Consider the following 23,715-nt stretch of genomic DNA (forward strand, 5'->3'; position numbering starts at 1 on the left):
GGGCAGGCAGAGAAACTGGGGTGCATGGTTGCCTAGCATCTAAGTGAATAAATGAGATGATTCAATGAGTCATAAATAAAAATGCCTAAATGAGGGAAGAAGGACTAAGATTAATGACGACAAAGCTTCACTCAATCACTAAATACTAATTATGATCCTTTGTTACCTTAATATTCATTTTCTTTCCTGGCAATATCAGCTCCACTTCACAGATGGTGAAATTGCTTCCCTGAAACAGAGCCTGAGATGATACAGCAAGCTGGTGATAAAACAAGTAGTAGAACCCAGGTCTCCCACCTCCCACTGCAAGCTCTTTCCAACAGGCTGCGCTGCCTGTCAGAGCCCTGAGTACAAACCACTGATGGCAAGAAGCACGGCTAAAACTCAATGGCAACAGGTTATGTGAGATACACCTCCATCATTTCACCTCTCAAGTGATCCAGGCATCAACCCTCTTGGGTCCTGCTCAGCCCTGCAGTGGCTTCTCCATCCGATGCTTACCATCCCCAGAACTCGCCATCACCTTATATACCATCTTCAGCTAAAGACTAAAGAAGATGCTGAGGGTGGGGAGAGTCAGTTCTAGGAGGTGAGCAGGAAAAGCACCGTAAACAAGGGTAAGGTTGTGATGATTTTTAAGCCATTGCCTTCTCCTTAGTAAGAGTTTCTAGAGATTTGGTCATCCTCCTCTCCCCGGTACTGGGAGGGAGACACCCTTACAAATAGAGATTTTTCCCTTGCAAATGTAAATATTTGTTACAAAAGGGTAACTCCTACTTGGTTTTCAGAGTTTTTCCCATGGCTGCTGCTTCTTAGAAAATAACCAGCTTAAAATAGTTAAGATGCCAAAGAGACATATTTTGGGGTGGCAAATTCTGCTCCCCTACATGATCATATTTCTGCCTTATTTCCTAGTTTTAGATGGTTCTCCCTAGCAAGTCTTACCCTTCATATTATTATTGTTGTTTTTGTAGATGGTGATGAGGCCCTGTTCCTTGGTCCTCTCAAGGAGTTAAAACCAAGCAGGACCCTGTGGGGCTCCTGGACAGAGAAGACTTTCTGTCCCCCACTTCCTGTTTATAGGGAACAGCCTCCATGACCTTCGTTGAGTTCCAAAGGGCAGATTCAAACAGTTGCTAATCAAGGGAGAAGCAGCCAAGAAACCACCCGAGGTAAGGTTAAAGAGACCAGAGAAGGGCTTCCCTGGTGGCACAGTGGTTGAGAGTCTGCCTGCCAATGCAGGGGACACAGGTTTGAGCCCTGGTCTGGGAAGATCCCACATGCCGCGGAGCAACTAGGCCCGTGGGCCACAACTACTGAGCCTGCGCGTCTGGAGCCTGTGCCCCGCAACAAGAGAGGCTGCGATAGTGAAAGGCCCGCGCACCGCGGTGAAGAGTGGCCCCCGCTTGCCGCAACTAGAGAAAGCCCGTGTGCAGCAACAAAGACCCAACACAGCCAAAAATAAATAAAAATATAATAAATAAATTTTTAAAAATAGTCAATTTAAGAAAGAAATAGAAATTTTTATTAGAGCCGATCTGAGGATTATAACCTGGGAGACAGTCTTTCACAAAGCTCTGAGGACTGTTCTGCCTATTAGAGGTCAAAGCACAGTTATGTACATTTTTGAGATAAAGGGTTAAACATTAAATGACATATTGATGGTTTACACAATCCAGATCCGCATGTGCAAAGCAAGTAATGAGTCATCTTGACCCCTTACAAGATTAAGAAGGAATGTTATTGACAGGGACAGAGTAAAGGGACAAAGTAGGTAAATAGCTAATCCCACTAGGGGATTGTAAGTAAAGAAAAAAAAAGCATGGGAGACACCTGTAAGTTAATGATCACTCAAGAAAGCAGGTTTGCTTAACCACAAAACCAAGCAGGCTTGCTTAGCAACAAAACCATGCAACAGAAGCATGAGACATGCCCCAAAACAATAAAACAATTGTGGCATGAGACCCACATCCTGCCCAGTGAGCTCAGTAAATTAATGACCCCTAGGACACGCTCTCTGCACACATTAAAAAAATAATAATAATTTATGGAAAGGTGACATTTCAAAGTGAAAGACCCTCATTGTACTGAGACCTGAAATAATTTTTCCATAGTGCCATGACAGTCCCAGCTTGACCATGTAGAGACAAGAAAACTCCCCCACCTGACATGGAAGAGGAACTGATGATGGAAGTGTGACATCTACTCAAGAATGAGGAAGAAGGTGGTCTTCTCCCCCTCCCCACTTTTCCTTTGATTATAAAACTGTGGCCCACTAAGTTCTTGGGGCATGGCATCCTCTCGCCCTCCCACTTGTAAGCCTCATAAGTGTCCTATTCTAATAAATCACTTTGCTTCTCGCTGAATTCTTTCTGCACTGAGACATAAAGAACTGGAGCTCCTTAGAGCCCCCCAAAATGCCACTTAGTGGTTTCATTATCTCCTAGGGAGGTCTGGTAAATGCAGGAGACCCAATGGGCAGAGAAATTTTTATGTTTAAATTCTTCTTGCCTTGCCATACAATATGAATTTTCTTTCATCCTCAGGCAATAAGTCTGATGCTTGGTCAGGAGCTGGAGACCGCGAGAGAGCTTCCTATCAGCTTTCAAGGACGTGACTCCTGATGCAAACAGACAACAGAATACTTAGGTTCCAGGTAACTTCACTCTCCTCTTTTGCCACTCTTGTATTTAAAATGTCTTCTTCTCACTGCCTTTCTTTATTAACCTCAGTTTCTGTTGGAAAGTCAAATGCCTCCAAGGAAAGTCATGGTGTTCAGAGGCAAATGAGCAGAAAATCTGCTTCTGGCTAATTGGGAAATGTACCATGAGCAAAAAGTCTTCTATTCAAAGGGGACCCTGTGGTCCTGCCCTTGTTTTCAGGGGAGGAAACTAAAGATGGAGTTGGGGGGAAAAATTGCTTACATGTCTCTCTTTCTCCCCTTGTTGATGTTCACATTTTTTCCCTTGTAATTAATTTCCCCAGAATAATTTTAACCAACATGGTAAAACATTCATAACGTAATCCTGGTCCTTTGTTTCAGAAAAATGGGCCTTTGGACAGGGAAATAATAACTTTTAAAATATCTTGAAATAATGTCTTATAATAAGTACAGACACTCGCCTGTGTACAGAAGAAACTCCAAATAACAGTGTCTTATAAGAGCAAAGACAATAATATATTTCTCTTTCTCCCCCTAAAATGCAAGTAGTTTTGGTGGTTCTGCTTTGCAAAGCTGTCAGGAGCCCAGGAGTCTTTCACTTTATGGTGTTTTCATCTCTAAGATGTTGTCCTTGTTCCCATGGTCCAAGGTCCACATTCCAACCAGTAGAAAGGGGAAAATGACAAAAGGAAGGACCACACATTACATTATAAAGCATAATTTAGAAGCTGTCCACAACACTTCCTCTCACAGTCCTTTGGACAAAGTGCAGTCTTATGGACATACTTTATTACAAAGGAGGCTGGGAAATGTAGTTTTCATACTGGGAAGACTGTACAGAAAAAAAAAAACAACTTCTGGATCTCTTAATAGAGAAAAGGAGAATGGCTTTTAGAGAATGGAAAGCAGTTTGTACCATCGCTAGATAGCCAAGTATTTGACAATTTACAGACCTGATTGATGATTTTACTGGTTTTTTTGTCAGAGGCTCCTTTAAGAGACATTTATCCAAGACAGAGTTATTAAATACTTGGAATTCTTTCCATTGAATTATGTAACAAGTGAAAAATGTGAGTTCCTTTTGTGGATATATATGTGTGTGGGTGGACATATATGTTTATCTATTTAAATATATATATTTATTTGCCCTGGAAATTTCTTCAAGGATACTCAGAAGACTGTTATAAATAATTAACTTTGACGAGTAGAACAGGTTGTGAAGAGGAGGGAGGCTTTACATTTCATTTTATTCCTTTCTGTATTGTTAAATACACTTACCATGTACATATATAATAATGAGAGCTAGTTAATTAAAATAAGGGAGATTCCGGCTTTGATTCAAAAGCATACAATTTAAAGTTGGAAAGGAATTTAGAGGAAATTCAAGTCAAGATATACTATCAAATAAGAAAGAAAAAAAAGGCAGTTGAAGATTCCTTTGACTACTATGATCCTGTTTGGGTTTTTTAAATTATATATAATGATGTAATAAAAAATTCACATTTTAAGGCAACACAAGAAAAATTTAAACATAAAACTTTTTCTCTGCCCTTTGGCCTCTTCCCTCCCCTCTAGTGTGCATTGTACATCTGCATTATGCATTAACCAAGCCTCCCCAATGGCAAAAATACCTGATCAACCATAAAGATCAATTTTTCTTCTTCTGGCACCAGTTATCCTTAGAAGATAACATTCCTTTCTCAACCCTGTAAGGGGTCATGATGACCCGCCACTTGCCTTATATGTGCAGACATCTTTGGTGAACTTTATGTACAATGCTAATATATCATTTCCCTTAAAGACAGCGATTGGTGCAGAACAGACTGGTCAGACAACCTGGGGAGATACTGGGCCACACGAAATGGAAGTTCTTAGCTTAAATACTTATGACCTTATTAATGTTACTAGCTGTATTACTTGTATTCTGCCTATTTTACAAGACTATTGTTTCTTGCATTACCAAATGTGTGACTGAGTCTTAGATAAAATTAGTGATGATTAAGCAACTTGAAAGATCAATGATTGTAATAGTGTAACTCCAGATATGGGAAGAAGCAACAAGAAGGAACTATTTCCTGGACCATAACAGACTAGTAAGACAAGCGGTCCAGAGGTTTTGGCTACTGTTAACAGGGTCCAGTCCTGCAACAGCACATTTAGTGACCAATCAACAAAATCCTCCCTGACCTGGGGATGAGCATTCTTAGTATCACAGGACAAACTGGTCCCTAAATGCCTCCCAAAACTTTATAAAAATTAAGACCAAAAGGGAATGGTTTGTAAAATAATGTTGCCCACTATCCAGTTCGACACGAGTCAAGTCTGTAGCCACTGCAGTCACTGACCTACAATACACCCTGAAAGGAATTCAGGGCAAAAGTCAGGATGAGGCACTTTGTGCTCTAGGAAAACTGGCAGAACTGGCCCTCAGATCGTCAGATATTTTCAGGAGAAAATTTTTTGAATCCAGTTTCTCACATCTTCTCATACTTAGAAAAGCACTAACGCCATTAACTAAGCTATCTGTTCCTTGTGAATAGCAGTAACCTTTTACCAAGATGTGTGCTTGACTGCACGTACCCGTTTGCCAAAATCACATATATACTGGCCTCTTTGTTTACCTCTTCAGAACAGTCCTCAGAGCTTTCTAAAAGACTGTCTCCCGGGTTATAACCCACAGGTTGGCTTGAATAAAATTTTCCACTTCTCTCTTAGATTGACTATTAATTTTTTCATTGGCAATAGGATATAAATATACACATGTAGGTGTGTATATGGATAGATAGAGCTACATAAAAAAAGAAACAAATTGGAGAAGTACACATCATATTGTGAACTCCATTTATCTCTAGAGATTAGGGATGTGAAGGAGTTTCACTTTCTATTTTATTTATTTGTGGAGTGATTTTATTATTATGTTGACTCATTTGACTCCTTTTTTAGCAGGAAAAAAAAAAAAAGATAAAAATGGAAAGATTCTGCTGGGAAGGAAGACATTTTCCTCTACCCTCCAGGTTCTTCTGGCTGTTCTAAGAATTAAACTGATATGAGACAGATTAACAGGAGAAAATCAAACAAAAATTGAATAACACGTATACATGGGAGAGACCCAGGAAAACTGAGTAACTCTTCCAAATAGGCAAAACCCTCACCTTAAACACCAACCTCAGCTAAAGACAAGAGGATGTTAAAGGTAGGAGACACAGTTCTGGGAGGTGACCAGGAAAAGCACAATAAACAAGGGTAAGGTTGTTATGCAAATTCAAGTCCTTGCCTTCTCCACTGATAAGAGTTTCTAGAGAGTTGGTCATCCTCCTCTTCCAGGTACAGAGAGGGAGACACCCTTACAATTGGAAATTTCCCTTGCAAATGTAAATGTTTCTAACAAAAGGGTAACTCCTACTTGGTTTTCAGAATTTTTCCCATGGCTGCTATTTCTTAGAAAATAATCAGCTTAAAATAAGTAATATGCCAAAGAGATATATTTTGGGTTGGCAAATTCTGCTCCCCTAACAATTCCAAGGAGTTTTAAAATTCCTTCTGACACAGCTCTACCATCCAGGTTCTGATTAATCCTAGTGAAGGAGAATTCATTTATTCATTACAGAAAAATGTATGAAATATGGCCCACTGTGCTGAGCCCTAGGAATACAAAGATGAAGTAAATCTAGAAAGGTCTTCTTATTGGAGCCCCAAGTAGTGAAATGAGGGTAAGGATGGAAGAGGAGAGAAGCAGAATATAGGAGAGGGTGAAACTGAGCAGGAACCTGTCCGGCGCTCCTGGGTACAAAAGCCTTTCTGTGTCCCCCATTTCTAGTTTGTAGGAAAAAGGCTTCAGCCTCCTAGACCTTCCCTGAGTACCAGAGGGCAGATCCAAACAGTTTGCTTATCTGGGAAGGGAGGGAATGCAGAAACAAAGGAGGAGCAGTCAAGAAACAATAGTGCAGCAATGGGGCCTGTTTTCTCCTCAAGGAATATATAGAACAATATATCTTTGAGTTCTTTTACAGGAACTAACGCCCCCACCCAGGTGGAGGATGGTAATTTCAGGCTGAGCACACGATTTCTGAAACACCACCCTGTTACCTTAACAGCAAGCAATCAGAAGAAAGCCACACGCCCTGCAGCCCTCACTCCAAATTTTGCCTATAAAACTTTTCTCTGAAAACCATCAGGGAGTTTGGGTCTTTTGAGCCCAAGCCACCGTTCCCCATGTGTGGCCCTGCAATAAATCTCTCTCTGCTCCAAACTCTGACATTTCGGTTTGTTTGGCCTCACTGTGCACTGGGCACATGAACTTGGATTTGGCAATAAGGGAAGAGGAGAACATTGTTAGGATGGATCCTGCCAGGCTTGGTCATGGTTGCGAAACCATGCAACTCAGATTGGGACTTGAACCCACAGTCTTTTAACTGAGATCACACACCTGGTCTCAGGACTTAATGAAGCTCAGGTTCTTGATGTCTAGTCGCAGAGAGAATTCAGTGAGAGACAAAGTGATGGGTAAGAAGTGATTTATTAGAGAGACACACTCCACAGACAGAGTGTGGGCCATCTCACACACTGGTGAGAGGCACCAAGGTACAGGGTTGTCAGTTTTTATAGGGGTGAGTAATTTCATAAGCTAATGAGTGGGAGGTGTATTCAGCTATATTGGGGAAGGGGTGGGGATTTCCAGGAATTGGGCAACTGCCCACTTGTTGACCTTTTATGGTCGGCCTTGGAACTGTCACGGCACCTGTGGGTGTGTCATTTAGTGTGCTGATGTGTTACAGTGAGCCTATACTGAGACTCAGTGTCTAGTGGAAGTCGATTTGTCAGCCATCTTGGACCTAGTTGGTTCTAACAAGTTTATGCCATTTCCTCAGGCTATGTCATTCTTTTAAAGGTTGTGCCCTGCCCCCTTCCCTGCTGTTTCACTTGTAGCCCCAGCTCCTAGACTAGTGGTGATGCCAAAACTGGCCTCTGTACACTGACACCGAATTAAATCTCAGAGACAGAGTTTTGGGTGAAGCAGAAAAGAATAGCTTTATTGCTTTGCCAGGCAAAGGGGGCCACAGCAGGCTAATGCCCTCAAAACTGTATCCTGACCTGGAGGGGGTGGTGAGGAGTTTTATAGTAAGGGTTCAAAGAGGAGGGTGTAATCAGCTCATGGACTTTCTTCTGATTGGTTGGTGGTGAGGTAAGTGGGAGTCAGCATCATCAACCTTCTGGTTCCAATAGGTCTGGGGTCTACGTGCTTGTGGGCAGCATATAGTTAACTTCTCCCACCTGGTGGGGGTTTCAGTATCTGCAAAACAACTCAAGGATATTATGTGTGTCCCTTGAGGGGGAACCAGGACTCTGCCCCAAGGCTGCACTATTGTTTCCTGACTGCTTGCTCCTCCTTTGTCTCCCCATCTCCTCCCTTCCCTGATTAGCAACTGTTTGAACCTGTTGGTTGGAACTCAGGGAAGGTCATGGAGGCTGGATGAAGGCTATTTCCTGTAATCAAGATTAGGGGGTACACAGAAAGTCTTTTGTGCCCAGGAGCCTCACAGGGTCCTTCTCGGTTTCAGGGGATGGCACAGAAAAATGCTCAGTAAATATTTGTGGAGCAAATGAGTAGCAGAGGAGGAAGAAATGGCAAACAATCTGACTTGTCAGATGGAACAGTTCTATCAGCAGTGTAATTAAGATTCAGAGATAGGATAAACTAAGGCAGTTGTGATGGTCCATTAGTGGTGGGGTGCAGGGAGTGCAGAATTGGATCTCTGAAAAAGGGAATTAAAAGAGTCTAATCCTTAGGCTACCCTTTCTTCTGTGACATCTTCCTCCTGTACCTTCCAGTCATTGGCATTTTGTTATATAAATGAAGGTGTTGTGCTGGTATGATGATTAGAAAGTTAATGATAATTATAATCGCTTCCTTGGGTTCTCCTGCCATTAGTCTAGATATATTTCGTTTGGTATACATTTTATTCAATTATACTGAGCTGGCTTTGATGATGGAAAAATACAAAAGAGTTCACTGTTAATTATAACAGAATATTTACATAATTCCCAAGCAGTCCCAAATTTAGTTCATCCTTTCATAGTGAACCTCAAAGGGTGATTTTGAGTTTCCTTATAATGTTCTTTACTTCTGCAATTTCTTTACAGTGAAATTGTGTTACCTTTATAATAATACTTTCTGGGGGAAACAATAGACCAAAAATAAGTAAAACAACAATAAATTTTATTTCTTCTAATCATTCCAAAATTTTAGCGGCATTGAAAATTACCTGTAAGGGGCCAGTGTGGAGGTGGGAGAGGGGAGAATTTTCCAGACTGTTGAAATGAAAAGAGATCATTTCTCCCTTCCCCTTGCCAGAACAGTGCCAGGAGAAACTTAGTGGTTGTAAATCCTCTCCCTAACCTTTTGTTGTGTCTATAATCTCTAGAGGGAACTAAGCCTCTGGCCAGTTTTACAACCCAGAAATATTTTTCAAAGATCTGAGATTTTTCCCTTTTGAAATGTAAACTTCTGAAAAGATAATATCCCAGCCTGCCTGTCACTGAGGGCACCTTATCTGGGAGCTAGCAGGAGGGGATAGAGAAGTTTAACTTTTCAGTGCACTCAGGGAAGCCCAGTGCCTTCACAATTAATCCAAATAAAAGACAACTCTTTGGCCCCTCAATATACCATCAAACTCCCATATCCTCAGTGCCATCTGGATATGAATGGGATTCTCTACTTTGCATCTAGAAGTTGGATCTTTCAGGCCAAGCCAGGGAAGCCCTGCAGCTGAGATTTCCTAAATCTGAACTGGGAGCCTTCAAGTGTAGTCTCAGCTCAAGCACTGAGAAGCAGTTGGAAATGACCCTCAGGGATTAGCTCTCAAAGCTCTTCCATTTCATCCTCCATCAAGGGGAACTGGTTAATCCTTTCCATTTAAATTGCTCTGAGATTCATTCAGCCTTTGCTGGGCAGCCTGTCTCCTGTCTGTTATCTTTTCCTCCCACTTCAAGGAGACAATGGATCAAATCCACAACCAACATGAATATCCTACAAACCTCTGCCAAGAATTTGATTAATGTCTGCCCCAAAGCACCACAGACAACTGATGCAAAAAGTGTGCCTTGGAGTGTTTGAGCAACTCTAACGTATCCTCCTACTCTGGAAAATGGCTTTTTGAATACACTGAGCAAACGAGGGCTTTATGCCAAAATAAGATGGCAGTTTTTCTTTCTTGTCCAAAACCCTAGATGGAAATTATTGGCCAAATGACTCAAAAAGAAAGAGTGAAGTGTAGCATCATCCAGGCCATGACTGCAAAGCTGGTACTTGGTGACAGGTGAGCTGGTTAATGGTGTTATAAATATACATCGTGTTTCTGGAAAATTCAATCTAGGAGAAAACAAGTACAAAAGAAACATAGTTTCTTAATTTTTTTATCTCTTATCTCAGTTTAGTGGTCTTTGTAAATAAAGAATATAAGTTGGCCAAAGGAATAAACTCCAATGTAAAGAGTGAGGTAAGATGCATCTTAACCAAAGAGGAAGACTCAGAGTTGTCCTGGGATGGGGAGCAGACCAGGCCTTGGATGTCATTGGACAGTGATATCTGGAATAATGTCAAAGAAATACCAGGTCTATAAGATTCAGAGTTAATTAGATTTGGCCAGCATGTATGCATTCAACAAATATTTATTAAGCATGTGCTTGGTGCTGGCGCAAAACCAGACATGATACCTTTCCTCAAGAGTATATTGTCAAATAAAGAAGACAGATATTTATCAGACACACAAAAACAACGTTTCACCTCATATGTACTGAATGAAAGGGTCTCAGATAGGTGGTTTTAACCCAGAGGGAGCAGAGGAGGCTCCCCTGATGAAATGATGCTTAAGAAAGATGAGAGTACAGAGAGGAAGGAAGAGTGATTAGGAAGAGGGAACTGGCATGTGCACAAGTTTGGCCGGAGGGAGAGGGGCAAGTATCCGGAACAGAAGGAACACAGGCATGGGCAGAGCAGAAAGATGAAGGAGGAAAAGGACATCCGATTTGCATCTTAAAAAGACATCTCAAATGAGCTATAAAGCTATGAAAAGACATGGAGGAAACTTAAAGGCTAAGTGAAAGAAGCCAAACAGAAAAGGCTACATAGGGGACTTCCCTGGTGGCGCAGTGGTAAAGAATCTGCCTGCCAATGCAGGGGACACGGGTTCGAGCCCTGGTCTGGAAGATCCCACGTGCCGTGGAGCAACAACTGTGCACCACAACTGCTGAACCTGCACTCTAGGGCCTGCGAGCCACAGTGACTGAGCCCATGAGCCACAACTACTGAAACCCATGTGCCTAGAGCCTGTATTCCGCAACAAGAGAAGCCACCACAATGAGAAGCCTGCGCACTGCAACGAAGAGTAGTCCCCACTCGCCACAACTGGAGAAAGCCCGCGTGCAGCAACGAAGACCCAACACAGCCCAAAATAAATAAATAAATATTTTTTTAAAAAGGCTACATATATACTGTATGATTCCAACTATATGATGTACAGGAAAAGGCAAAACTATGGAGACAGTAGAAAGATCAGTGGTTGCCAGGGGTTGGGGGGAGGGATGGATGACTAGGTGGAGCACAGAGCATTCCTAAGGCAATTAAATTATTCTGTATGATACTTAAAAAAAAAATTATTTATTTATTTGTTTATTTGGTTGTGCCCGGTCTAATCAATGAATTTGGTAAAATAGCAGGATACAAAATTAATGCACAGAAATCTCTTGCATTCCTATATACTAACAATGAAAAATCTGAAAGAGAAATTAAGGAAACATTCCCATTTACCATTGCAACAAAAAGAATAAAATACCTAGGAATAAACCTACCCAAGGAGACAAAAGACCTGTATGCAGAAAACTATAAGACACTGATGAAAGGAATTAAAGGTGATACAAACAGATGGAGAGATATACCATGTTCTTGGATGGGAAGAATCAACATTGTGAAAATGACTATACTACTCAAAGCAATCTACAGATTCAGTGCAATCCCTATCAAACTACCAATGGCATTTTTCACAGAACTAGAACAAAAAATTTCACAATTTGTATGGAAACACAAAAGACCCCGAATAGCCAAAGCAATCTTGAGAAAGAAAAATGGAGCTGGAGGCATCAGGCTCCCTGACTTCAGACTATACTACAAAGCTACAGTAATCAAGACAGTACGGTACTGGCACAGAAACAGAAAAAAAATCAATGGAACAGGATAGAAAGCCCATAAACAACTGCACATATGGTCACCTTATAAACACATGCCCATATGGTCACCTTATCTTTGATAAAGGAGGCAAGAATATACAATAGAGAAAAGACAGCTTCTTCAATAAGTGGTGCTGGGAAAACTGGACAGCTACATGTAAAAGAATGAAATTAGAACACTCCCTAACACCATACACAAAAATAAACTCAAAATGGATCAAAGACCTAAATGTAAGGCCAGATGCTATAAAACTCTTAGAGGAAAACCTAGGCAGAACACTCTATGACATAAATCACATCAAGATCCTTTTTGACCCACCTGCTAGAGTAATGGAAATAAAAACAAAAACAAATGGGACCTAATGAAACTTAAAAGCTTTTGCACAGCAAAGGAAACCATAAACAAGACGAAAAGACAACCCTCAGAATGGGAGAAAATATTTGCAAATGCAGCAACTGACAAAGGATTAATCTCTAAAATATACAGGCAGCTCATGCACCTCAATATCAACAAAACAAACAACCAATCGAAAATTGGGCAGAAGACCTAAATAGACATTTCTCCAAAGAAGATATACAGATTGCCAACAAACACATGAAAGGATGCTCAACATCACTAATCATTAGAGAAACGCAAATCAGAACTACAATGAGGTGTCACCTCACACCGGTCAGAATGGTCATCATCAAAAAATCTACAAACAATAAATGCTGGAGAGGGTGTGGAGAAAAGGGAACCCTCTTGCACTGTCAGTGGGAATGTAAATTGATACAGGCACTATGGAGAACAGTATGGAGGTTCCTTTAAAAACTACAAATAGAACTACCATATGACCCAGCAATCCCACTACTGGGCATATACCCTGAGAAAACCATAATTCAAGAAGAGACATGTACCACAATGTTCATTGCAGCACTATTTACAATAGCCAGGACGTGGAAGCAACCTAAGTGTCCACCGACAGATGAATGGATAAAGTAGATATGGCACATATATACAATGGAATATTACTCAGCCATAAAAAGAAACGAAACGGAGTTATTTGTAGTGAGGTGGATGGACCTAGAGTCTGTCATACAGAGTGAAGTAGGTCAGAAAGAGAAAAACAAATACCGTATGCTATTACATATATATGGAATCTAAAAGAAAAAAAAAAGATTCTTATGAACCTAGGGGCAGGACAGGAATAAAGACGTAGACGTAGAGAATGGACTTGAGGACACAGGGAGGGGGAAGTGTAAGCTGAGATGAAGTGAGAGAGTGGCATGGACATATATACACTACCAAATATCAAATAGATAGCTAGTGGGAAGTAGCTGCATAGCACAGGGAGATCAGCTCGGTGCTTTGTGACCACCTAGAGGGGTGGGATAGGGAGGGTGGGAGGGAGATGCAAGAGGGAGGGTATATGGGGATATATGTATACGTATAGCTGATTCATGTTGTTATACAGCAGCAACTAACACAACAATGTAAAGCAATTATACTCCAATAAAGATGTTTAAAAACTTTTTTAATTTTAAAAATTCAAATTAAAAAAAAAAATAAATAAGTAAGTAAAATAAAATATTCTCTCCCTCTCCACCATTCCCATTGGTGGAGTATATTTCCCAGTTCCATTGATGCTTGGCTAAATGACTTGCTTTGGCTTATGAGATGTCAGTAAATATGATCAATGTACACAAAAGTGTGATATTGTGATTTCTAATAAGAAATACATATTGTGGTCATCATCCTAATTTCTGGCACAGAGCTCCTAAAACCCTTGAAATTTCCTAAGCTATAAAAGCCATAAAACTGTCTTTTGTTATTCATAACAAGCCCTTTCCAACCTCACCTGACTTTTTTTTAATGAGATAACTTTTAGAAAGCCCCTAAGGATGAGGGCTGGTTGCCAGGGGGACCAACCTGGATTAGAAAGTTAGAACTTTCAGTCCCACACCCCCCTCCCCACACATGGGGAAGGGAGAAGAGTGGGAGGTTGAATCAATCACCAATGGCCAATGATTTAATCAATCATGCTTATGTAATGAACCCCCAAATTGTGGGATTTGCAGAGCTTCTGGATTGGTGCATACATAGTGATGTAGCATGGACATTCAGTCAAAATAGGCAGTTGGTGAGCACAGGTAACAACCCGGACTTGTGATCAGAGTTTTTGGGGGTGGGGTGGGGGGGTGAATCTTGTGGGTCTGAACCCTTAACCTGTGGGATCTGATGCTATTTCCGGATAAATAATGTCAGAATTGAGTTAAATTGTAGGACATCCAGTCAGAGCCTGCTAAGAAATGGGGACTTGCTTGGTGATGTTGAAAAAACACGTCAGAAAATATTTCAAAGGCAGTTGCACCATTGGGCTCACCCTCTTGCAGTTCTGCCAACACCTGAGAGGGCTTCTCATGAGTAGCTGTTGCCACTTCTGCCTGGGCCCCAGAATGAACACACATGAAGCAGACCTGAGACCAAGTCTCAGCTAGGAGCCAGGCCCAGCTAGACCAGCCCTGCAGCCTGAAGCAGAGCCACCCAGTCAAGTTCACCAACCCCCAGCCAAACCTTCAGATGCCTGAGAGATAAATGCTTACCACTGAATGCCACTGAGACTTTGTAGCTGTTTGTTACTCGGCAATTGCTGACTGACACAAAAAACATCATTATTTTTTAATAGTATCTCTGCTGTGCCTTGATTATTATCAGGCACCGCATAGATTGCTTAATCTTATTTAATCCTCATTTTAGGGGATAAGTATTATTATTTCTCCCTTTTATAAATCAGGAAACTGAGGCTCAGAAGTTCCCAAGAGGCTTGAAGAACTAGGAAATAAACCCAAGTTTATCTGACTCCAAAGCTACTGCCCTTTCCATTATGGTTTCAACTAAGAGTAGTGCCACTTACTTGCTAACTAACACAACCTCTCTGTGCCCCAACTTTTGCATCTGAAAAACCCAGGTAACTAATACAAACTTCATAGGGTTCCTTTGGTGACTAAATGAGAAAATGGCTATAAGCCATTAATTTCAATACCTGGCACATAGTAAGTGAGAAATGGAGTAGCTATTATGTTGTTAATAATTAGTAAATTATTAAATATCAATAATATTAATTAATTGATATTAATTAAGCATTAATATACTATTATTATTAACAGTAATAGTATTGTCTACAAGTGTTGTCTACACTGCTTCCTTTTACTGCAGTACCGTTCCTCCACATTCTTGAATGGAATAACTCATTACTTGACCTATAAATTTCAATTCCTCTGAGTTCTCCTGGCTTTCTGGACTGCCCACCTCACAACTCTCACAACTCTCTTGTACTTGTGCAAGATTCTTTCTGACACCAACCAACTCTCTGGCACCAAATAGGTGTCCAACAATTCAAATCAATTCTGACACTATTTGGAATTAGTGTCAGATCCCACAAGTTAAAGGGGCTCAATCCCACAAGACTGCTCCCCTTGCAGATGTTGCAGATGACAGTCACAAATCCTGGGCCACCTGTACTTCTGACCAATTGCCTATAAATCAGAGGTTCCCATGACCCGTCCTCAGGTTTGATAATTTGCTAGAATGACTCACAGAATTTTACTTATGTTTATGGGTTTATTATAAAGGATACAACTTAGGAACAGCAAAATGGAAGAAATGCTTAGGGGAACATGTGAGAGAGGGGAGCACAGAGCTTCCAGGACCCCTCTGGGCATGTCACCCTCCCAGCACCTTGATGTGTTCATCAACCCAGAAGCTTCCATAATCTCCAGTTTGACTCCCCTCCCTGGAGGTCTGTAGTTGAGGCTGAAAGTTCCAACCTTCTAATCACTTGGTCTTTCTGGTGACCAGCCCCATCCTCAAACTGTCTGGGGCCCCAACCTAAGTCACCTCATTAGCATAAACTCAGGTGTGTTGGTGAGGAGTTCATTATGTATAACAAAAGACACTCCTGTCACTCAGGAAATTCCAAGGGTTTTAGGAGCTGGTGGGGTGGGGGGCAACGACAAAAAACAAATACTTTTCTTATTATACCACAACTTGTCTATTTGTTCTCTTTCTCCCTTAGATTTGGAATGCCCAAGCGATAGGTCTAGTCACTTCGAATTCCTACTGATTGGCACATGGTAAGAGTCAATACACAATGGCTGGTTTTATTAATCTTGTCATTATGGTTGTTGTTTTGTTACAGTGTAACATCTACCTCATAGAGTCACCTAGCTCATTCAGTGACATGAGCTGTGTAAAGTCATTGAGTGGATGATTTAACGAATATTTTTCAGTATCCCCTGCCCCTAAGTCCAGAGAAGGCTACTGTCTTGTCCAAGGCAACTTAACTCTTTAGAATAGAACTTAAGTTTCCTGTTTCTGGAGTGTTCTTTCCATTCCATCCTCAAAGATACACCAAGAGCCCTTTAGCATAATTGTAACTGAGCAGGAACCTGTGGGGCCTTCCTGGGACAGACCCTTCTGAAACAGGAGGGAAGGGGACAGGGCACAACTTTAGAAGAATAACATAGCCATAGGACACGACAAAAACTGGTTAGAACCAACTAGGTCCAAGATGGTGGAAGATTTGACTTCCAGTAGACCTTGAGCCTCATTATATGCTCGTTGTAATACTTTAGCATATGCTAAATGTCACACCCACCAGCGCCATGACACTTCTGAGACCGACCATCAAAGATCAGAAAGTGGGCGGTGGCCCAATTCCTGGGACCCATCCCCAAAATAGTTGGAATAATCCTCCCACTCATTAGCATATGAAATTACCCAGCCCATAAAAACTAACCACCCCATATTTTGGGGCCTCTCACCTCCTGAGATGGCCCACACTCTGTCTGTGGAGCGTGTTTCTCTCTAAATAAATCCACTTCTTACCCATCACTTTGTCTCTCACTGAATTTTTTCTGCCATGAGACATCAAGAACCTGAGCTTCATTAAGTCCTGAGACCAGGTGTGTGATCTCAGTTAAAAGACATGGTTCAAGTCCCAATCTGGGTTTAGGCTGGGTTCAAGGCCCAGCACATGGGTTCAAGTCCCAATCTGAGTTGCATGGTTTCATTTCCACCATATCCTCTGCTGTATCTCCTCTCTGAAGTACCCAGATAATAGTACCTCATGCATTTTTCCTGAATTTTTCAGATGCTAAAAACCATCACCAAATGGGAGAAATTAACTACTTGACCATGAGCACGTAGTCCCCAGACCTTCTGGCACCTAAGGATTGATAATGTTAACCTCTGTGACACCGCCCTGTTACCTCAACATCAACCAATCAGAGAACTGTGCATAAGCTGATCACATACCCTGGGACGCCCCTCCCTCACCTGGCCTTTAAAAACGCTTTGCTGAAAACTTTCAGGGAGTTAGGGGTTTGGGGGGGCTTGAGCCACCTGTTCTCCTCGCGTGGCCCTGCTATAAACCTTTCTCTGCTCCAAACTCTGATGTTTCAGTAATGTTTGGCCTCACTGTGTGTTGGGCACACAAACTTGCATTCAGTAACGTATTGGTGATGGAAACAACAGAATTTCCAAGTCTAGAGACAGATCTCAACTCTGGCTTCCTGACTCCCTTTTCATATTGTCCTCCTAGGTCATCCTTTCCCCATGGCTGCATAAAATAGATTGAATCAAATGGACCCCATCATTCACGCTGCTTCTCTCTGCTGGGGCCAGGAGCAGCCCGGCTGTGCGGCACCAGCTGAGCAAAGACAGACGGCAAAGCACTATGCTTCTCCTTCCCCGAAAAACAGCCGCTCAAGGTCACAGAGAGCCTTTACAGTGGGTGACTTTAAAGTTACCAGAGTAACTTTACAGTGAGAAACCTGACAAACCCTGTTTCAAGGTCAGCATCCACAGTGATAAGACGTGATAAAAATGGTACTTTATCCCTGCAGTCCTCCTCTCCCCAAGCCCCAAACCCTAGTCTAATCATGAGAGAAACACGAGACAGATCCCAACAGAGGGACATTCTACAAAATACCTGACCAGTACTTCTCAAAACTGTCATCAAAAACAAAGAAAATCTAAGAAACTGTCACAGTCAAGAGGAGCCTAAGGAGACATGACAATTAAAGGCAGTGTGGGATCCTGGAACAGAAAAAGGACACTATGTAAAAACTAAGGGAAACTGAATAACGTATGGACTTTAATTAATAATAATGCATCAATATTAGTTCATTAGTTGTAACAGATATACTATACTAATGTAAGATACTAACAGGGAAAACTGAATGCAGGGTTTATGGGAATTCTCTGTACTATCCTCACAGTTTTTCTTTAAATCTAAAACTATTCTTAAAAAATTAATTTTATTTTAAAACAAAAAATTGACCAGTTTTCAATCTCTCAAAAATATAATGTTAATGTATAATATTTCTTAAAATATTTGCATTCAAGAAGGAGCTTCAGAATAGACCACATGAATAAAATACAGCAAAATTGATTTCTGCAGAGAATAAGAAGATAATACCGAGGTATTCAATGATACAAGGGATCAAAGGAAGAACAAGCTGAGGGAAGGGAAATTATTCCAATCAGTCTCCTGCTGCAGAAACCATAAATATAAAGATGAAACTATGCCATGAATCTCTCTTTGAGAAAGGGGAGGTGATCAATAGCATGCACCTAGTTTCACTGCCCCACTGAGATGACACTCTTCCCAAAGGGGAAAAATGAGCTGCCAATGAGAAATCGTTTGGATAACTAAGAAAGACACCTTCTCAGAAACTTCCAAATCAAGTTTGATGGTTGGTCAATGTGCCAAGCAGTGGTTATATGTCATTTCTTCTCCAGAAGATGGAGCTTTAGTCTAAACCATGAATGCAAAGACAAGTTGGCAAACAGGGTCCAGAATGATAGAGTTCAAAGAAAATGCATAAAATTGGGTCCGTATCACAGAGGGTTTCAAAAGCATTTTATTTTATTTTTAATTTTTTTAACATCTTTATTGGAGTATAATTGCTTTACAATGGTGTGTGAGTTTCTGCTTTATAACAAAGTGAATCAGCTATACATATACATATATTCCCATATCTCCTCCCTCTTGCGTCTCCCTCCCACCCTCCTTATCCCACCCCTCCAGGTAGTCACAAAGCACCGAGCTGATCTCCCTGTGCTATGCGGCTGCTTCCCACTAGCTATCTATTTTACATTTGGTAGTGTATATATGTCCATGCCACTCTCTCACTTCGTCCCAGCTTACCCTTCCCCCTCCCCATGTCCTCAAGTCCATTCTCTACGTCTACGTCTTTATTCCTGTCCTGCCCCTAGGTTCTTCATAACCATTTTTTTTTCTTTTTAGATTCCATATATATGTGTTAGCATATGGTATTTGTTTTTCTCTTTCTGACTTAACTTCACTCTGTATGACAGACTCTAGGTCCAGCCACCTCACTACAAATAACTCAATTTTGTTTCTTTTTATGGCTGAGTAATATTCCATTGTATATATGTGCCACATCTTCTTTATCCGTTCATCTGTCGATGGACACTTAGGTTGCTTCCATGTCCTGGCTATTGTAAATACAGCTGCAATGAACATTGTGGTACATGACTCTTTTTGAATCATGGTTTTCTCAGGGTATATGCCCAGTAGTGGGATTGCTGGGTCATATGGTAGTTCTATTTTTAGTTTCAAAAGCATTTTAAATCTCCTTGGAGATGAGTTCATTTGACCTGATTCTCCCACCTATTATAAACATCCATTGCTTCAGCTGTTTTTAGCCAGGCAAAAAAGAAAATTTCAGTGGGAGTCCTAAAAATGATTATGTATCATCTTGTTTTAGTGTGGTCCAGAAGTCCAAAGGCTGACCATAACTTGTCACGCAATTTGTATGTTGAGGGAGGTGACATATAAATTCACTGTTCTGGTAAATTTATTACACAGAAATGAATTTTGTCTAAAATATTCAGACGTAAAATTCATCTCTCATGCTTTATTCTAAAACAGATCAATCGGTCTTAGCCCCCATCTCAGGCACATTTTTCTCATTTCTAACCTCCATATATAAAACTGTAGCGAAGAATTCTGATGGGGATACTGTTATGGACTGAATGTTTATATCCCCCCATACGTTGAGATCTTAACCTCAATATAAAGGTATTAGGATGTGGGAACTTCGGGTTGGGATTAGTGCCCTTATAAAAGAGCACCCCAAAGAGCACCCTTCTGCCATATGGGGACACAGCTGTTCATGGATGAGGAAGCTGACTCTTACCAGACACTGAATCTGCCTTGAACTTAGATGGACTTCCCAGCCTCCAAAACCATGAGAAATAAATGTTTGTTTTTTTAAGCCATTCAGTCTATGGTATTCTGTTTTGACAACCCAAACAGACTAAGACACGTATCTTGACTCAGATGCTCATCTTTGACTCATCATAATGACCATAGCAATGTCTCATGAGGAGCCAGGATGGCTCATGTGCCATTCCTATTTGTAGCCAGCAATGTGGCATAATGTAATTGGCCACTGCCTACCTTTTCCCAGGTCAAGGAATCTGAAAAAAATTTACACTCTGTTAGCTGGGAAGAAGAGAGGGAGATATGTTTTTAGGCAATAAACAATGTCTGCCACAGTATATGTATCCATTGAATGGCGGGGATATTGAATAATATCCTATGAACTGAGAAGGAACTTTGAGACCAAAAAACCAAGCAGGCAACTCCATGAAGTACAATTATGAGGTTTATCACGGGTAACTTACATACAGGCAGGATCAGGCAGATGACAATCCAGAGGCATTCACAGCTGTGCTCCGAGCCACCAAAAGGGGTACAGGGAGATTAAAAGGGGCCAAAGCTGAAGATACAATCTGACCACTAAGGGAGAAGCACATACACAACGATGGGAATCAGGGATTTTTTTTCCTACCCCAGGGGTCTCATGACCATTAACCCTCTGTGTCAGCAAAGACATTCTTGCAGTTTTCACATCAGATGAAGGTAAGGGTAAAAGCTGATAGGGAACTTATCTGGCTTGGGCACATTCCTTATGAGTAGGCTAAAGCTCAGTCATGCAGAAAGGGGAGGGGTAGGACTGAGGGCTTAAGATGGAGCTGACAGAATGGAGTCAGTGTGGTTCAGCCACAGTATCAGTTAGCTATTGCTGCATAACAAACTAGTCCAAAACTCAATGACTTAAAACAATAGGTATTTGGAGTCTGTAGGTCAGCTGGGTGGTTCTGTTGGTCTTAGTGGGCTCATACATACATCAGTGTTAGGTGTGGTTTGGGTAGGTGGCTCTGCTGATCTAGGCTGGGCTTTCTCACATGGTAAAAGGTAGGCTGGCTGTAGGCTGAGGTGGCTTGACTAATTTCCCAACATGGTCTTTCATTCTTCATCAGGCTAACTTGGGCTTGTTCATATGACAGAGTTGGGAATTCTAGGAGAAGCAGCAAAAGCTGGAAGATCCTCTTAAGGCCTAGGCTCAAAACTGACACACCTTCAATTCTGCTACATTCCTTTGGCCTGAACATGTCATCAGGCCAGCCCAGACTGAAGGGCTGGGGAAACAAACGGTTCTATCTCTTGATGGGAGGAGCTGCAGAGTCACATTATAAGGGGTGTTGTTACAGGAAGAGATAAAGAGTTATCGTTTTTGCAATCAAGCTGCCACACGTTTTTAGTATCGAGTAAACTTTGAGCGTGCTTGTAAGGCTAGATCATGTTTGTAAGTGTAGATGGATCACAACTGAGATGGAAAAATTGATCATACAAAAGGGAATTTCATTATCCTTGCAATCACACAACCTCACATTTTATGCCATCAGATCATTTGGACCATTGCATTTTGGTGGGGATTTTATCGCATTTACACACCACAGACACACAGTATATATAAGTTGGTGACTGACTCTCCAAGGACCTCTGATAAAACCTGTTGACCAAGCAAAGCTGTTGAGTGGATGCACTACAGTAGAGGAGAGCATCATCTTAACAGAGTCTTGGTAGTATCTTAAAATGGGGAAATTAGTGTTGGGGAGGAAAAACTTTTCCTCTGTCCTCTTAGGCTGTTTATCTCAGGCCCCATGAATTACACTAGCAAAAGACAAATTTAGCAGGAAAAAAGTCACACAATTTTTACTAATATTTAAGTGCATGGGAGTTCATAGAAAAGAAATGAAAACTTGCAAAAGTTGTTCAGGGGTTTATGTACCCTTCTAACAAAGGAAAGAGGGCTTGGGCTTCAAGAGACAATAAATTATGGGGAAATTACTAGAAAATATATGGAGAGAACTAATGGGAGAACGGGAGTCATTTTAGTAAGGTCTATGTATGCAAACTCATTTTGGTACAGACTTCCCACATTCAATGACAAGAGTCACTTTTCTCTTGTTAGTAGTGGGGAGAGGGGGAGGGCGCCATCCTCAAAGGATAATTTTTGTCCTGCTTTCAGTCAGATAAGGGGAGGGCAGAGAACTCTTCCTGCATCTATTGACTCTTAACTGTCTTCAGGGCAAAGTAATCCTTACACCAAAGTGGCATGTTTTGGAGTGGCATATTCTGATCCCCTTTATTAGCAGAGAGTATTTATAGGACTTTAGGGCCTAGGCTGGGTGATTTTAATGTGGGTTTTGCAAGGTAGGGGACCATCTAGGATTGGGCATAGCTTATGACATAATAGCTTTGGGTAAGTGGGCCCAGTGATTCTAAAGTCTTAAGAGCAGATCTTGATGACCACCCTATTTTAGCTGGTTCACAGTCTTATCTTCTAAGAGCAAGTATTTCCTGAAATCAACAGCTAACTGTTTTAGGCCTGGTTTCTGTGTTATTTAATATAAGCATGGAAACATATTCCTGGTCCCAGTATGGTTTAATTCAGACACAGGAAATTATGTCAGTTTCCGTTCTCATATATATTCAACTTGTTTTATTTATCCCCTCCTTTTCTCCAACTCCAGCTGTCTCTGGGTGAAATGTTCCATGACCTTACTTCTTAGAAGTATGAAATGATTTTGAACTGCAAACAAAGTGTGTTTAAATCCAGGCAAAACAGTCAACACAACACTGAAAAAGCTAGCTCAATTCTAGGTAGGGAATTAATTGAAAGGCCTGATTTCACTATTTTTGCAAGCAGGACACAGACTCCCACACAACCTCTTTTAAAAATCACTTTATCTTCAGTAAAGCTAGTTTTCTCAACCAACGTTCGGAACATAACACTGTAAAAAGCTCTGACATTGACGGATTCCGAAGAAAATAAGGCAAGATATAAAACTTAGAATACTACTCACTGAACATATGGCTAGACGCTTTATTTAAAGGAAAGGACAAGGAATCCAGAAGTGCTATAATTAGAAAAACTTCATGCACTGTTCACAAGAACAAGTAGCTTTCCTGGGACCCAAATGTTTAAGATAATGGCCTCTGACATTTTGAAAAACGGCCATATTGTACCAAGTGAATAAACGTGAAAAGGCATGGTCTGTGAGAAGAAAATTGTGTGATGTGACATATTTTTGGTTGTCTATTGACAGGGATAAGGTGATGGACTGTGAGTGTTTTCTTTGTTGCCATGACAATCATTTCCCTTTGTAAGATGGACAGCTGCACCATGATTTGGTGAGTTCGGCCAATGCCATAACAAGCTGAGGTAGGTGGAAATCAGCCTCCTTTTGCTGATATGATCAGGAAGGCCTTCTACTCCCACCCTGCTCCATTCCATTCATCACACAGCAACAGGCACCATCACACCCCTGTATACAAAACCCATCAATGCCATCTTCCTGTATCAGCCTTAACTCGATACCTGCCCCCTGGCTCTTTCAACAATTTTACCTGGTACCAGTCTCCCCAAAACCAGTTTCTCATCTTTGGAAGGCTTTTGTCTACCTCTGC

At 41.2% G+C, this 23,715-nt stretch overlaps 1 long non-coding RNA gene across 2 annotated transcripts; it reads left to right on the forward strand.

Moving 5' to 3' along the window:
* Positions 1-1,027: 1,027 nt before the first annotated feature.
* Positions 1,028-23,461, forward strand: LOC132349359 (uncharacterized). 2 transcript variants are annotated; one of them, XR_009497663.1, is made up of 6 exons: positions 1,028-1,172; positions 2,115-2,224; positions 2,547-2,656; positions 15,940-15,997; positions 17,467-17,718; positions 23,355-23,461. It is a non-coding gene; the product is annotated as an uncharacterized LOC132349359 (long non-coding RNA). The 2 variants fall into 2 exon arrangements; XR_009497662.1 differs by lacking the exon at positions 23,355-23,461 and having other exon boundaries at positions 17,467-17,801.
* Positions 23,462-23,715: the final 254 nt, after the last annotated feature.

Source organism: Balaenoptera ricei, chromosome 15, assembly GCF_028023285.1.
Source record: "Balaenoptera ricei isolate mBalRic1 chromosome 15, mBalRic1.hap2, whole genome shotgun sequence".
Classification (NCBI taxonomy): domain Eukaryota; kingdom Metazoa; phylum Chordata; class Mammalia; order Artiodactyla; family Balaenopteridae; genus Balaenoptera; species Balaenoptera ricei.